The 12,519-nt window shown below is 46.2% G+C and overlaps 1 protein-coding gene across 5 annotated transcripts in view; it reads right to left on the reverse strand.

Annotated features, from left to right (window-relative positions):
- The window catches only part of LOC131591636 (ceramide transfer protein-like), a 311,936-nt gene that overhangs the window by 196,097 nt on the left and 103,320 nt on the right, over positions 1-12,519 (reverse strand). The window lies entirely within an intron of this gene.

Here is a 12,519-nt window from a genome sequence, read left to right on the forward strand (position 1 = left end):
TTCATCAGCAGTTCAACAGCTAAATTCTGAATATGGAACAACATATCATGGTGATAAAAACTGAGACTGCATGGCCTCAGGCTGAAAAACTGTAAAAACTTGGCACTCCAACAGTTTGTGAACTTGGGGAAATCAGTGCAACAGAGACTGGATCAGAGTTCACCCGTTATAGATAAATTTTATATTGTTGGCTTTTCGCAAATATTAAAATGAATGTTATGTGTATAAGAATGAGAAATTTTGTTGTATTAATACAGTTTTCTTTATTTCTGTTATTGATGTGTCCTGGGTTGATTATGATGTTAAATTGTATCCCCATTCATCCACCTAACCCAGACACAGGTTTTGTATTCTTAAAATTCCATCTAAGAGTAAAAGTGAGTGGAAAAGAAGCACCGAGTCTGTTATCAGAGACTGTACTTGCTCCCCCCGCATTGGGAGTTTTGACTACAGCACAGACAACAAGACACAGATCGCCTTGGCTTTCCAACTAGCCGATGCAGAGAGGTCTTCCTGGACTGTTTTCTTTCCCTTTTTTGAAACGAATTGAACCTGCTCTGGACTGGGGACTAGGGGGAGCACCGGGAGCTTGCACCCGTGGACTACCGGGAGCCCAGCCTGGGCAGTGGCATTTTCCTGTGCCAGAGGGACTGATAACAGAGCAAACACCCACAGGAAAGAGACCGTCTGAAGTTTGTAATCTCTTCTGAACGGCGAGAGGTTTTGTAATTTGATATCGTTCATTTTTGTGCTGGGGTAGTGCTGTGCCTGTGAAATAAACAGGTTTTTTCCACTTCTCTCAGAGAAATCTCTTCCCGAACTGGTTGGGGAGAAAAGGGCCACGTGGGTTTGCTTCCCGGGGGGATCCCCACTGGAGGTTTTCTCCCAAATTTGCCCTAAATCAGGACTAATACATTCACTGGCGCCCAACGTGGGGCACAAGAGAGTGGAAAAACCCTGTACTGATTGTACTGAAGTGGCAATTACTTGGTATTAGGACAAGATAAAGCAGTCCCTAGCCATCCAGCCATGCTGCTTGAATTAATAATGTCTTTTGGGGTGCAGGCCTTCATGTGTTTCTGGTCGCTAGACTTTTTTGAGGTTTTAATATCTTTACGGTCCCTTGGTTTATTTTCATATCCACAACTAGCCCCGGTATTGTCCCTTCCACATAGCTTTTACAGTAGAGGGGCACGGATTAGAATAGCTATTGGGCTGGGCCTAGTGATTATGATTTCCAAGAAGTTTATTCAGGTGCTGGAGTCTGTTCCAAATATAAAGGATTCGTGGGTATGGTTATGGACCCAGTTTGTTAGAGGAGAAGCAGGGAATGAGGCTTTTCAACCTTTCCTTTCCTTCTTCTCCTCTGAATCGGTTACATCACTATTAGAGAGTGTTCAGTTCCCCCTGAATGTTAAAGAGACCATCTTCCTGGCATTTAATCTGGAAAGTTTCCTCTATACAGTCTTCAGCCTCTCTAGAATGCGGGATGAGATTTCTAGAGGGACTGATGAGACCCCTGAACCAAGCATGGAAAATCCTGAGTGGGGTGGAGAATGGGAGGATATGGGCCAAATCCTGAAGCAATTTTCTCACCCTGTAGTTTGGGACTTTCCACATGAACAAATTCTGAATCCAGCTGAGGTGGGGAAATACCTGAAAGAGAAGTGTCAGGATGATTCCAAGGAAAAAAAGATCATTGCAGTAAGCTGGGCCCTGGCATATGCTTATCGTACATTGCTGGATACTGTAGGGCAGCAAACAGGAGAAAGGGGACAGGGAGATAAATCAACAGCTACCCCAATTACTCAGGCTGCAGCCAACCTCCCAGTTACAAAGCTGGTAGCTAAACCAGACAGCAAGCCTCAACCAATGGCTGTTGCTACTAGCAAAAGAAGTGGAAAGTGCACAGAAAAAACCTATCGACCAGTGGATGATGATGATGATGATGCAGGAGAAAAACCCTCAACGCCTCCTGACGTAAAATCAAGAGTCAAAGCAACTGGCACAAGATCAGAGGCTAATATTGAGTACTTTTCCCTGAAAGACCTTCGTGGCCTGAGGAAGGACTACACTTGACGACCTGATGAATCTAATTAGTTGGCTAGTCCGTCTGTGGGACGCCGCAGGTGAAGCTACAGTTCTAGATGGCACTGAAGCGAGGCATCTGGGATCCCTGTCACACGATCCGGTTATTGACCAGGGGATGATGAGGGGGGCTAACCCTCACAACCCTCTGGGCATGGGTCCTTGAAAGTGTAGCCCAAAGATATCTGTGTGTAGATGATCTCTACATGCAGCAAACACAGTGGAAAACCATCAAACAAGGGATCCAACGCCTGAGAGAAATGGCAGTGGCAGAGATTGTTTTTTCAGATGACATACCAACTAAGAATCCTGACTTGGTGCCATGTACATCCGTGATGTGGCAAAGATTAGTACGACTTGGGCCACAAGAATATGCATCTGCTTTAGCAATGATGAAACGGGATGAAAGGGAGGAGACTGTGCTGGATATGGCGAAGAAGCTTCGAGCATACGCAGATGCCGTGCATGGCCCCACACATGCAACAGTCGCAGCTGTGGAAACACGTCTGTAGAAATTAGAAGATAAGATAAAGGAGAACCACAAGAAACTTAGAGATGAGATTAAAAAGGACCTTCTCCAAATCTCAGCAGTACAGATCAGAGGTCCTGGCACTCAAGGCAGACGTTCGCCACATCAGGAGAGAAGGTATACCCCACGAGCTGAGCTGTGGTTCTTCCTGAATGATTGCGGAGAAAACATGAGGAGATGGGATGGGAAATCTATTGCAGCTCTGGCACAACGGGTGCGTGAATTGAAGGAGGAGAAGAGTCACAAAGGAAGTTCCACCAAAAGAGAAGCAGCTCCAGCTGCCCTTAGCCGAACTGCCAGGTATGATGATGATGACATGTCTGATCCCCTTGAAGGAACATCCAAGACATATACCCAAGGAAAGAAGGATAACCAGGCTTAGAGGGGCCCTGTCTCTAGCCAAGTAGAGGCTAGGGAAAATAATGTTTTTTGGACTGTGTGGATTCGTTGGCCTGGCACATCAGAACCACAAAAATATGAGGCCTTGGTTGACACTGGTGCACAGTGCACACTAATCCCATCAGGACATGTAGGGGCAGAATCTGTTTCTATTGCTGGCGTGACAGGGGGATCGCAGGATTTTACCTTGGTGGAAGCAGACCTGAGCCTGACTGGAAATGAGTGGAAGAAACACCCTCTTGTGACAGGCCCAGAGGCTCCATGCATTTTGGGCATAGACTACCTCCGAAGTGGGTATTTCAAAGACCCAAAAGGATTCAGGTGGGCATTTGGAATATGTTGCTATATTTTATATATTAGTAAAGGCCTGTATGCACAAACCAGCCTTTGAAATAAGTCGTGATATTAAGGGCTAAAGTCCTTGAAACCTTCATGCAGAAGAGAGAGTAAAGCAAAACAATATCCCTGTGTGTAAGAGAAAAAATGTAAACTGTGTGTGTTAGCCAATAGTAGCTTGTTCTGCTCGCAGACCCTGTAGAACCCTATAAAAGTGTGCTAAAGATAGAAATAAACTGGCGTTCACAATTACTTCTGTGAAGACTGGTGAATTGCTCGGGGGTCTTCTCAATAGGAATAGCAGCTGTGGAGAAAGAGGGTGTCCAGCAACTGAACACCTTGTCTGGTCTGTCTGAGAATCCATCTACAGTAGGACTTCTGAAGGTGAAAGAACAGCAAGTTCCAATTGCCACCTTGACGGTGCACCGCCGACAATATAGAACAACTCGAGATGCTGTGATCCCCATCCACAAGATGATCCGAGAGCTGGAGAGCCAAGGGGTGGTCAGCAAAACCCACTCACCTTTCAACAGCCCCATCTGGCCTGTGCGTAAATCTGAAAGAGAATGGAGATTGACTGTGGACTATCGTGCATTGAATGAAGTGACTCTACCGCTGAGCGCTGCTGTGCCGGACATGCTGGAGCTCCAGTACAAGCTGGAGTCCAAGGCAGCAAAGTTGTATGCCACTACTGATATTGCCAATGCATTTTTCTCCATTCCCCTGGCACCAGAATCCAGGCCTCAGTTTGCCTTCACGTGGAGCGGAGTGCAGTACACCTGAAACCGACTGCCCCAGGGGTGGAAGCACAGCCCCACCATCTGCCATGGACTGATTCAGGCTGCCCTGGAAAAGGGTGAGGCTCCAGAACATCTGCAGTACATAGATGACATCATTGTGTGGGGGAACACAGCAGGAAAAGTGTTTGAGAAAGGAGAGAAAATCATCCAGATCCTCCTGGAAGCTGGTTTTGCCATCAAGAAGAGCAAAGTTAAGGGACCAGCTTGTGAGATTCAGTTCCTGGGGGTAAAGTGGCAAGATGGACGGCGTCAGATTCCTACTGATGTCATCAACAAAATCACAGCAATGTCTCCACCAACTAATAAGAAGGAAACAGAACCTTTCTTAGGTGCCATAGGGTTTTGGAGAATGCATATTCCTGAATACAGGCATATTGTGAGCCCTCTTTACCTGGTCACTCAGAAGAAGAATAATTTCCATTGGGGCCCTGAGCAGCAACAAGCCTTTGCTCAGATCAAGCAGGAGATCGCCCATGCAGTAGCCCTTGGCCCAGTCAGGACAGGACCAGGTGTGAAGAACGTGCTCTACTCTGCAGCCGGGAGCCATGCTCTGTCCTGGAGCCTTTGGCAGAAGGTGCCTGGTGAGACTCGAGGCCGACCATTAGGATTTTGGAGTCGAAGCTACAGAGGATCTGAAGCCCATTACACTCCAACAGAAAAAGAAATTTTAGCAGTCTATGAAGGAGTCCAAGCTGCCTCAGAGGTGATTGGCACTGAAGCACAACTCCTCCTGGCACCCCGACTACCGGTGCTAGGATGGATATTCAAAGGAAAGGTTCCTTCTACCCATCATGCAACCAGTGCCACATGGAGCAAGTGGATTGCTCTTATCACACAGCGCGCCCGTATTGGTAAACTGAATCGCCCTGGGATTTTGGAAATAATTACAAACTGGCCTGAAGGTGAAAATTTTGGTCTCACAGATGAAGAAAAAGAGGAAGTGACAAGGGCTGAAGAAGCTCCACCATATAACCAGCTGCCAGCAGAAGAAACACGTTATGCTCTGTTCACTGATGGTTCCTGTCGCATCGTAGGGATGAACCAGAAGTGGAAAGCAGCCGTATGGATCCCCACATGACAGGTCGCAGAGGCCACTGAAGGAGAAGGTGGTTCAAGTCAACTTGAGGAACTCAAAGCTGTTCAACTGGCCCTGGATATTGCTGAAAGAGAGAGGTGGCCAAAGCTCTACCTCTATACGGATTCATGGATGGTGGCCAATGCTCTGTGGGGATGGTTGGAGAGGTGGAAAGAGGCTAATTGGCAGCGTAGAGGAAAACCAATTTGGGCTGCTAAAGAGTGGAAAGATATTGCTACCAGGGTAGGGAGACTACCAGTGAAAGTCCGCCACGTAGATGTCCATGTCCCCAAGAGTAGAGCTAATGAGGAGCACCAAAATAATAAGCAGGTAGATCAGGCTGCAAAGATACAAGTGTCAAAGATAGATTTGGATTGGGAACATAAGGGAGAGTTTTTCCTAGCCCAATGGGCTCATGATGCCTCAGGTCATCAGGGTAGAGATGCCACCTATAAGTGGGCACAGGACCGAGGGGTGGACCTAGTCATGGACAGCATTTCTCCGGTTATTCATGACTGTGAGGCGTGTTCTGCAATCAAAACAGGCCAAGCGGTTGAAGTCCCTCTGGTACGGTGGGTGGTGGTCCAGATACAAGTATGGGGGAAGCCTGGCAGATTGACTACATCACACTGCCCCAAACCCGCCAAGGCAAGCTCTGTGTGCTCACAATGGTAGAAGCCACCACAGGATGGTTGGAAACCTACCCTGTGCCTCATGCCACTGCTCGTAACACCATCCTGGGACTTGAAAAGCAGGTCCTTTGGAGGCATGGCACCCCTGAGAGGATTGAGTCAGACAATGGGACTCATTTCAAGAACAACCTTATAAACACCTGGGCTAGGGAACATGGCATTGAGTGGGTGTACCATATCCCCTACCATGCACCTGCTGCTGGGAAAGTGGAGAGGTACAACGGACTGTTAAAAAGCACCTTAAAGGCACTGGGTGGAGGATCTTTTAAAAACTGGGAGCAACATCTAGCAAAGGCCACCTGGTTAGTCAACACCAGAGGTTCCACCAACCGAGCAGGTCCTGCCCAGTCTGAGTCTTTGCATGTAGTAGACGGAGACAAAGTCCCAGTGGTACATTTCAGAGGTCTGTTAAGGAAGACGGTTTGGGTCAATTCTACCTCGAGCACAGACAAACCCCTTCGTGGGGTTGTCTTTGCTCAAGGACCAGGTTGTACACGGTGGATAATGCAGAGAGATGGAACAACACGATGTGTACCTCAGGGAGACCTGATCCTTGGGTAAAAGGTTACTGCCATTGTCTGTACATTAAACCACGCAGACATGAAATAGAAGGAAATGTGTAAGTGTTGAAGGTATGAGCAAGTGAATGATGGTGTTTTGAATGAGTAAAATGAGAGAGTGGGGAATCCTGCAGCTCTCCAGCGTGGGGGTCTGGATTCAGTAGCTTGGTGTGGGGAGTGACAGGGGCATGATGGATATATTGCTTGTATTTTTTGGGTGGAGCGGAGGGAAAGTTTCTATGTATGTAAATGTGTGCAGAGCTGGAATGTTAGTTTTGGCAGTATGTTGAGGATATGGGGATAAGGGGTGGAATGTCCTGGGTTGATTATGATGTTAAATTGTATCCCCATTCATCCACCTAACCCAGACACAGGTTTTGTATTCTTAAAATTCCATCTAAGAGTAAAAGTGAGTGGAAAAGAAGCACCGAGTCTGTTATCAGAGACTGTACTTGCTCCCCCCGCATTGGGAGTTTTGACTACAGCACAGACAGACAACAAGACACAGATCGCCTTGGCTTTCCAACTAGCCGATGCAGAGAGGTCTTCCTGGACTGTTTTCTTTCCCTTTTTTGAAACGAATTGAACCTGCTCTGGACTGGGGACTAGGGGGAGCACCGGGAGCTTGCACCCGTGGACTACCGGGAGCCCAGCCTGGGCAGCGGCATTTTCCAGCGCCAGAGGGACTTATAACAGAGCAAACACCCACAGGAAAGAGACCCTCTGAAGTTTGTCATCTCTTCTGAACGGCGAGAGGTTTTGTAATTTGATATCGTTCATTTTTGTGCTGGGTAGTGCTGTGCCTGTGAAATAAACAGGTTTTTTCCACTTCTCTCAGAGAAATCTCTTCCCGAACTGGTTGGGGAGAAAAGGGCCACGTGGGTTTGCTTCCTGGGGGGAGCCCCACTGGTGGTTTTCTTCCAAATTTGCCCTAAACCAGGACATGATGAAAGTTAGAAATAGTAGTATAATACATATATGTTAGGCTATGGCATAGTATTAAAATAAAAACTGCTTTTGTTTGTATAACCCAAAGACTGAGGAAAAAAAAATAGCTAGAGAACTCCCGCATTTGTAAACTATCTTACCCAGATGAATACAGCAGTGACCAGAACTCTGGGGGAGGAATTTATTGCATTTCTGGTATCAGAGAATGTAAATCTCAGTGGTTCCAAGAAGATTGATCTATTGGTAAGGGGGCAAGAGAAAACTAAACAGAACACCAAAGATCCTAAGAAGAATGTATGAATATGTATGAGAATTTATGGATATGTAGTAGGGTTCTGTTTTTATGGGGCAATCCTTTGTCAGTAAGGTGTGCTCTCTTGGCTGAATGCAGAGACACCTGGCCATATTTGTATACTTTACTTAATTTTTTTCTCCTAATTGTTTTTTTATTAAACTTTTAAATTCTATAAAAATATGTGAACCTCGTTTTTCACACACCCAACGTCGATCCCAGGCTTTAATTTAAAGTTGCCTTTAATTGTGGCTATCCCGAAATTTGATTTCGCAAATTTTTTCAATAAAAACTGTTATTGATAAACTTTGAATGATTTATTTATAACAGTCTACATGAGGTTTTGTGCAGAGCTGAAAGGCTCCAGTTTGGAGGGGACCATGCCGCTCTGCTTTTTGTGTGTTTTGTTTTAAAAAGGCAGAATTAGCAGGTTTCAGTCCTGAAGCAAATTCTGCAACTCCTGTCTTGTGGGGAACACCCCCAGCAGTCTGTGGTCTGTTGTGGAGAGGTAGAATTGGCAGGTTGTAATCCTGAGGCCAATTCTGCAGCTGATGTTTTGTGGGGATGGTGTTTCTCCTGTGCAGGCCTAGGTATTTATCATGCAGCTTCCTTTGTAGGGGCTATAGGGAAACTTTAGGAGAAAGTATTTTATTATCTTTCCTTGGTTAATTTGTTAGTCACCTCCCTACACCTAAGATGGACTTGATGCAAAAAATTGGGACAGGGAGCTGTTGGTTGCCAAGAAATGTGATTGGCTTTAGGCAGTGGCATTGCCTACCACTGAACTGGATCATGTTTAAAAGGAAAATCACTGGAATGAAAAGAGGGAAAATGGTAAAGCAAAAATTGACATGGACAGTCCTCCAGCAGGGATATAGTCACTGGTTTTGTTTGGGAAAACTTTGCAGAAAATATTAAGAGTTTACTCCACCCTCAGGAGTTAGGTTGTTGCAGTATGTGGATGATTTGCTTTTGTCAGGGGAACAGTAGAACGTGGTTGAAGAAGTTACTGAAAAGCTGCTTTATTTTCTTGCTAAAAAAGGACTTAGAGTGTCCGAAAAGAAGGCACAGTTGGTAGAGAAAAAAAAAACCAAAAAAACCAAAAAAAACCTAAGTCAGATATTTGGGACACATTCTGACAGGAGGGTTATGGCGTATTGATCCAGAAAGAATACAAGGGATTTCACAAGTACCATTACCCCAGACAAAAAAAGGAATTACAGCAGTTTTTAGGGTTGGTGGGTGTAATAAATTATGTGTAAATAAAAATTCGTAAAGATATAAATAAGATGTATATGTATTGAAATAATAAAAACCCAAAGATGTGTATATAAAAAGGAAAAAAACCTTCTTCCAAGCCTGGCCGGGAGTTTTTCTCCGAAGGCAAAGGATTGCAGCCAACACCCAGATAACGAACATTAGCTCGGAAAATAGACAGGACGAGAGCCATCAAAGACAACAAAAGGACTAGCTCGGAGGAGGAACCCAACTCCGGACCTGACCAACGTCCCTGCAGATCTCAGTTGGGAAACAATCAAAGTCGACAAAGACGAGCCTCAGAAAAAGTATCCGCCGCTAGTCCTGAATCGCCCACCTGTCAGACCAGTGTTGGAGATGCAATCACTGGAAACAAAGGGGAGACTCTGCCAAGATTTCCATCGGCACCAACCCCGGATCACACCACTTCTGCCTTGATAACCCAAAATTAAAATACATACAGAGTCTCTTTACATATGAGGAGACTCTGTCCGGACACTGGTTAGGTCTATTTTTCCAAGCCAGGAAATCCATTCACCGAACAATCAAGAACACTTGGTGAATGAAGCCTGCTTGGAATTTTAGCCTGAGGACTTAAAAATCCTATAAAACCCCAAGCCTGAGAGCACTCAGATGTGGATTTGGGAACCCTACACCTCCGGTGTAGACCCTGTCCACCCAGCGCTGCGCTGACCATTTTTATTGTGGTTTTTTTCTCTCATTGTTATTCTTTGTTGTTTATTAATAAATTTCTCTTTTTGATTTTATCCCAAATTTGCCTTTGCATTTATAACAGATTGGTGCCGTGACTCGGATCAGAAAACTGTGGGAGAACCTCGCTATCCAGGTCGGGTACCCCCGCTGATTTCGGCGGCCTGGGGAGCCGAGAGCCTCCGCAGTTCGCTCCGACATCCGAACCAAATTTAGGCTGGGGTAAAAACCACAATAAAAGAGAAAACGGATCCAGAGGAGCTCGGGAAGGCACGGAGCCTTCAAGAAAAGCCGCGGCTTGGTAGCTCATAAAAAGCCGACAGTGCACGAAGACATCCTCGCAAGAAAATTGCTGTAAGTATTGTGAGGTTGAGCGGGTGATTGGGCAAGCGTGTGTGAGACTTGATCTGATCACGGAGCGAGTGCGGACTCCAAGGCCGCGTTTCCATCCTCCCGCGAGGGAATTGGCCGGCTACGGAGGAAGCGAGTCGGTGTGAGAAAGACTCTCTCTTCACGTTTGTAAAGCCTGGGGCTAAAGGGAGCCCTGGGGGACCAATCACAAGGGGCTGAAAGGGGAAGAGGACGTCCAGTTGAGCTCGGGAATTAGTAAACCCTTCCATCCACAAGGAACTGAGAGAAGGTCCGGAGGAAAATCGAGACAGAGGACCCCGGTGCAGCTAACCGAGAGGTGAGTATTGACGGTCTTTGATTTTCCTGGGTAAAGAAAAGCGGAACGAACACAACGCAGGATAGGTAAGGTTTTTTTAAAATATGGGACAGAGAAAAAGTAAATCACAAAGGAAAGGTGAGGAAAGGAGTCCTTCTGAAAAGGCGAAGGAGTTATTAGACATCCCACCAGAAAGTCCTTTGGGTTGGATGTTGAAGTATTGGGAAAATTGCCCTGAAAGGAAAAAGAAATCCAAGGCAAAAATGATCTATTATTGTGCCGAGGTTTGGGGTAGGCAGGAACTGAGAACCCATCTCACTTGGCCGATGTTAGGAACATTTGAAAGGTGGACATGTAACGAATTACTCTCTCATGTGGAGAGTAAGGTTCCCTCGGACTCCGAGGAGAAGGAATATGCCAAGCTCTGGCTAACGGCCAGGGTAGGGCTATTCCCAATGAAACTAAAAGGTGGATCAAAGACAGAAATCTGGGAACCCCTTGATCATTTACCCCCTCCATACCACGGGCCAGCAGAGCCTTCTGCGGTGGATCAAGTGGTGCCGTCAGCACCCACGGGTTCCCCGGGGCAACCGGTTGAAGCACAAACATCGCGAACAGGGGAGCTGGCACCAGCAGTGGTTCCGGTGGCTCCCCCTTTGGCTTCTCCTGTGGGAACCGCAGCCGCCGCCGCTTCTCCAGAGTCTATGGTGGTGCAAGGTCGGGGATCCCCTTATCCACAATTGCCCGTCCGACTGCCGCAGCCAGGTCCCTCGAATTTAGCAGAGGGAATCCCTCATGGTAACCTGGTGGCAACAGACTGTACATCAATAATAAAGGAACAGACCCTCAAAAACCCCAATTCCCCCCCTGCGAGTAGGACTCGTTTTAAGTCTAAGCAGATGAGTGAGGAGTGGGAAGAGAATGAGAATAGACACAGAATGTTCCCTCTCAGGGAAGAGCCAACTGCCCCTGGAGTAATTGGGTTCGTGAATGTACCCCTTAACTCAGGGGATGTGCGAGCGTTTAAGAAAGAGATGGGGCGATTGTTAGATGATCCATTTGGAGTGGCTGAGAGATTGGATGAGTTTTTAGGTAGCAGTGTTTATACATATGAGGATCTCATGGCTATCCTGAGATCACTGTTTAGTCAAGAAGAAAGAGAAATGATTAAACAAGCTGGTATCAGAGACTGGGAGCGGCGAAACCCGCAGGCGATCAGAAATGGCCTAGCGTGAGCCCAAGCTGGAACGCCCAAACAGAAGATGGCAGGAGAAGTATGATGGATTTAAGAAATATCATTGTGCAAGGAATAAGGGAGGCGGTTCCCCGAGGTCAAAATATCAGTAAGGTATTCAGGGAATGCCAGGGAAAGGAAGAATCACCCACCGAATGGTTAGAGAGATTGCGACGAAGTCTACAGATTTACTCTGGGACTGATCCTAGCTCTCCGGTGGGGGAAGTCTTGCTCAAAACCCAATTTGTGGCAAAATCATGGGAGGATATCCGAAGGAAATTAGAAAAGATTGATGGGTGGCAGGAGAAAGGTCTCCAAGAGCTTCTGAGGGAAGCTCAAAAGATTTACATGAGGAGAGAGGATGAGAAACAGAAACTCCAGGCCAAAATATTAGTGGCCGCAGTAAAGGAGGCTCAAAAACAAGAACAGGCAGAGGGCAAATTTAAAACAGCGCCGAAAAAGCCGCAAGAGTCTCAAAAGGACGGCTCCGCGCCGCGAAAGGATCCTCCAGAGTGTTTTTACTGTAAGAAAGTAGGACACATTCAACGGAATTGTCGTCAAAAATTAAATGATGAAAAGGTATTTCAAGAAGACTAGGGAAGTCTTGGGCTTTTTCAGGTGGGGACGGTAACAGCAAAAGAGCCCTTGATAAAATCAAGAGTGGGTCCCCATCGCCAAGAAATAGAATTATTGGTTGACACGGGAGCTGAAAGAAGCACCCTGCAGAAATTACCCAGGGGATGCGTGGCAAGTAAAGAAAAAGTAGTTGTAATTGGTGCTAAGGGAGATCCCTTCAAGGTCTCTGTGATCAAAGATGTGGAAATTGAGTCTCAAAATAAAATATGCTTAGGAAATTTATTGTTAGTAGAAGAAGCTGATTACAATTTATTGGGAAGAGATATGATTGTTGCATTAGGTATAAATATTGTTG

The sequence above is a fragment of the Poecile atricapillus genome, chromosome W, assembly GCF_030490865.1.
Source record: "Poecile atricapillus isolate bPoeAtr1 chromosome W, bPoeAtr1.hap1, whole genome shotgun sequence".
Taxonomy (NCBI): domain Eukaryota; kingdom Metazoa; phylum Chordata; class Aves; order Passeriformes; family Paridae; genus Poecile; species Poecile atricapillus.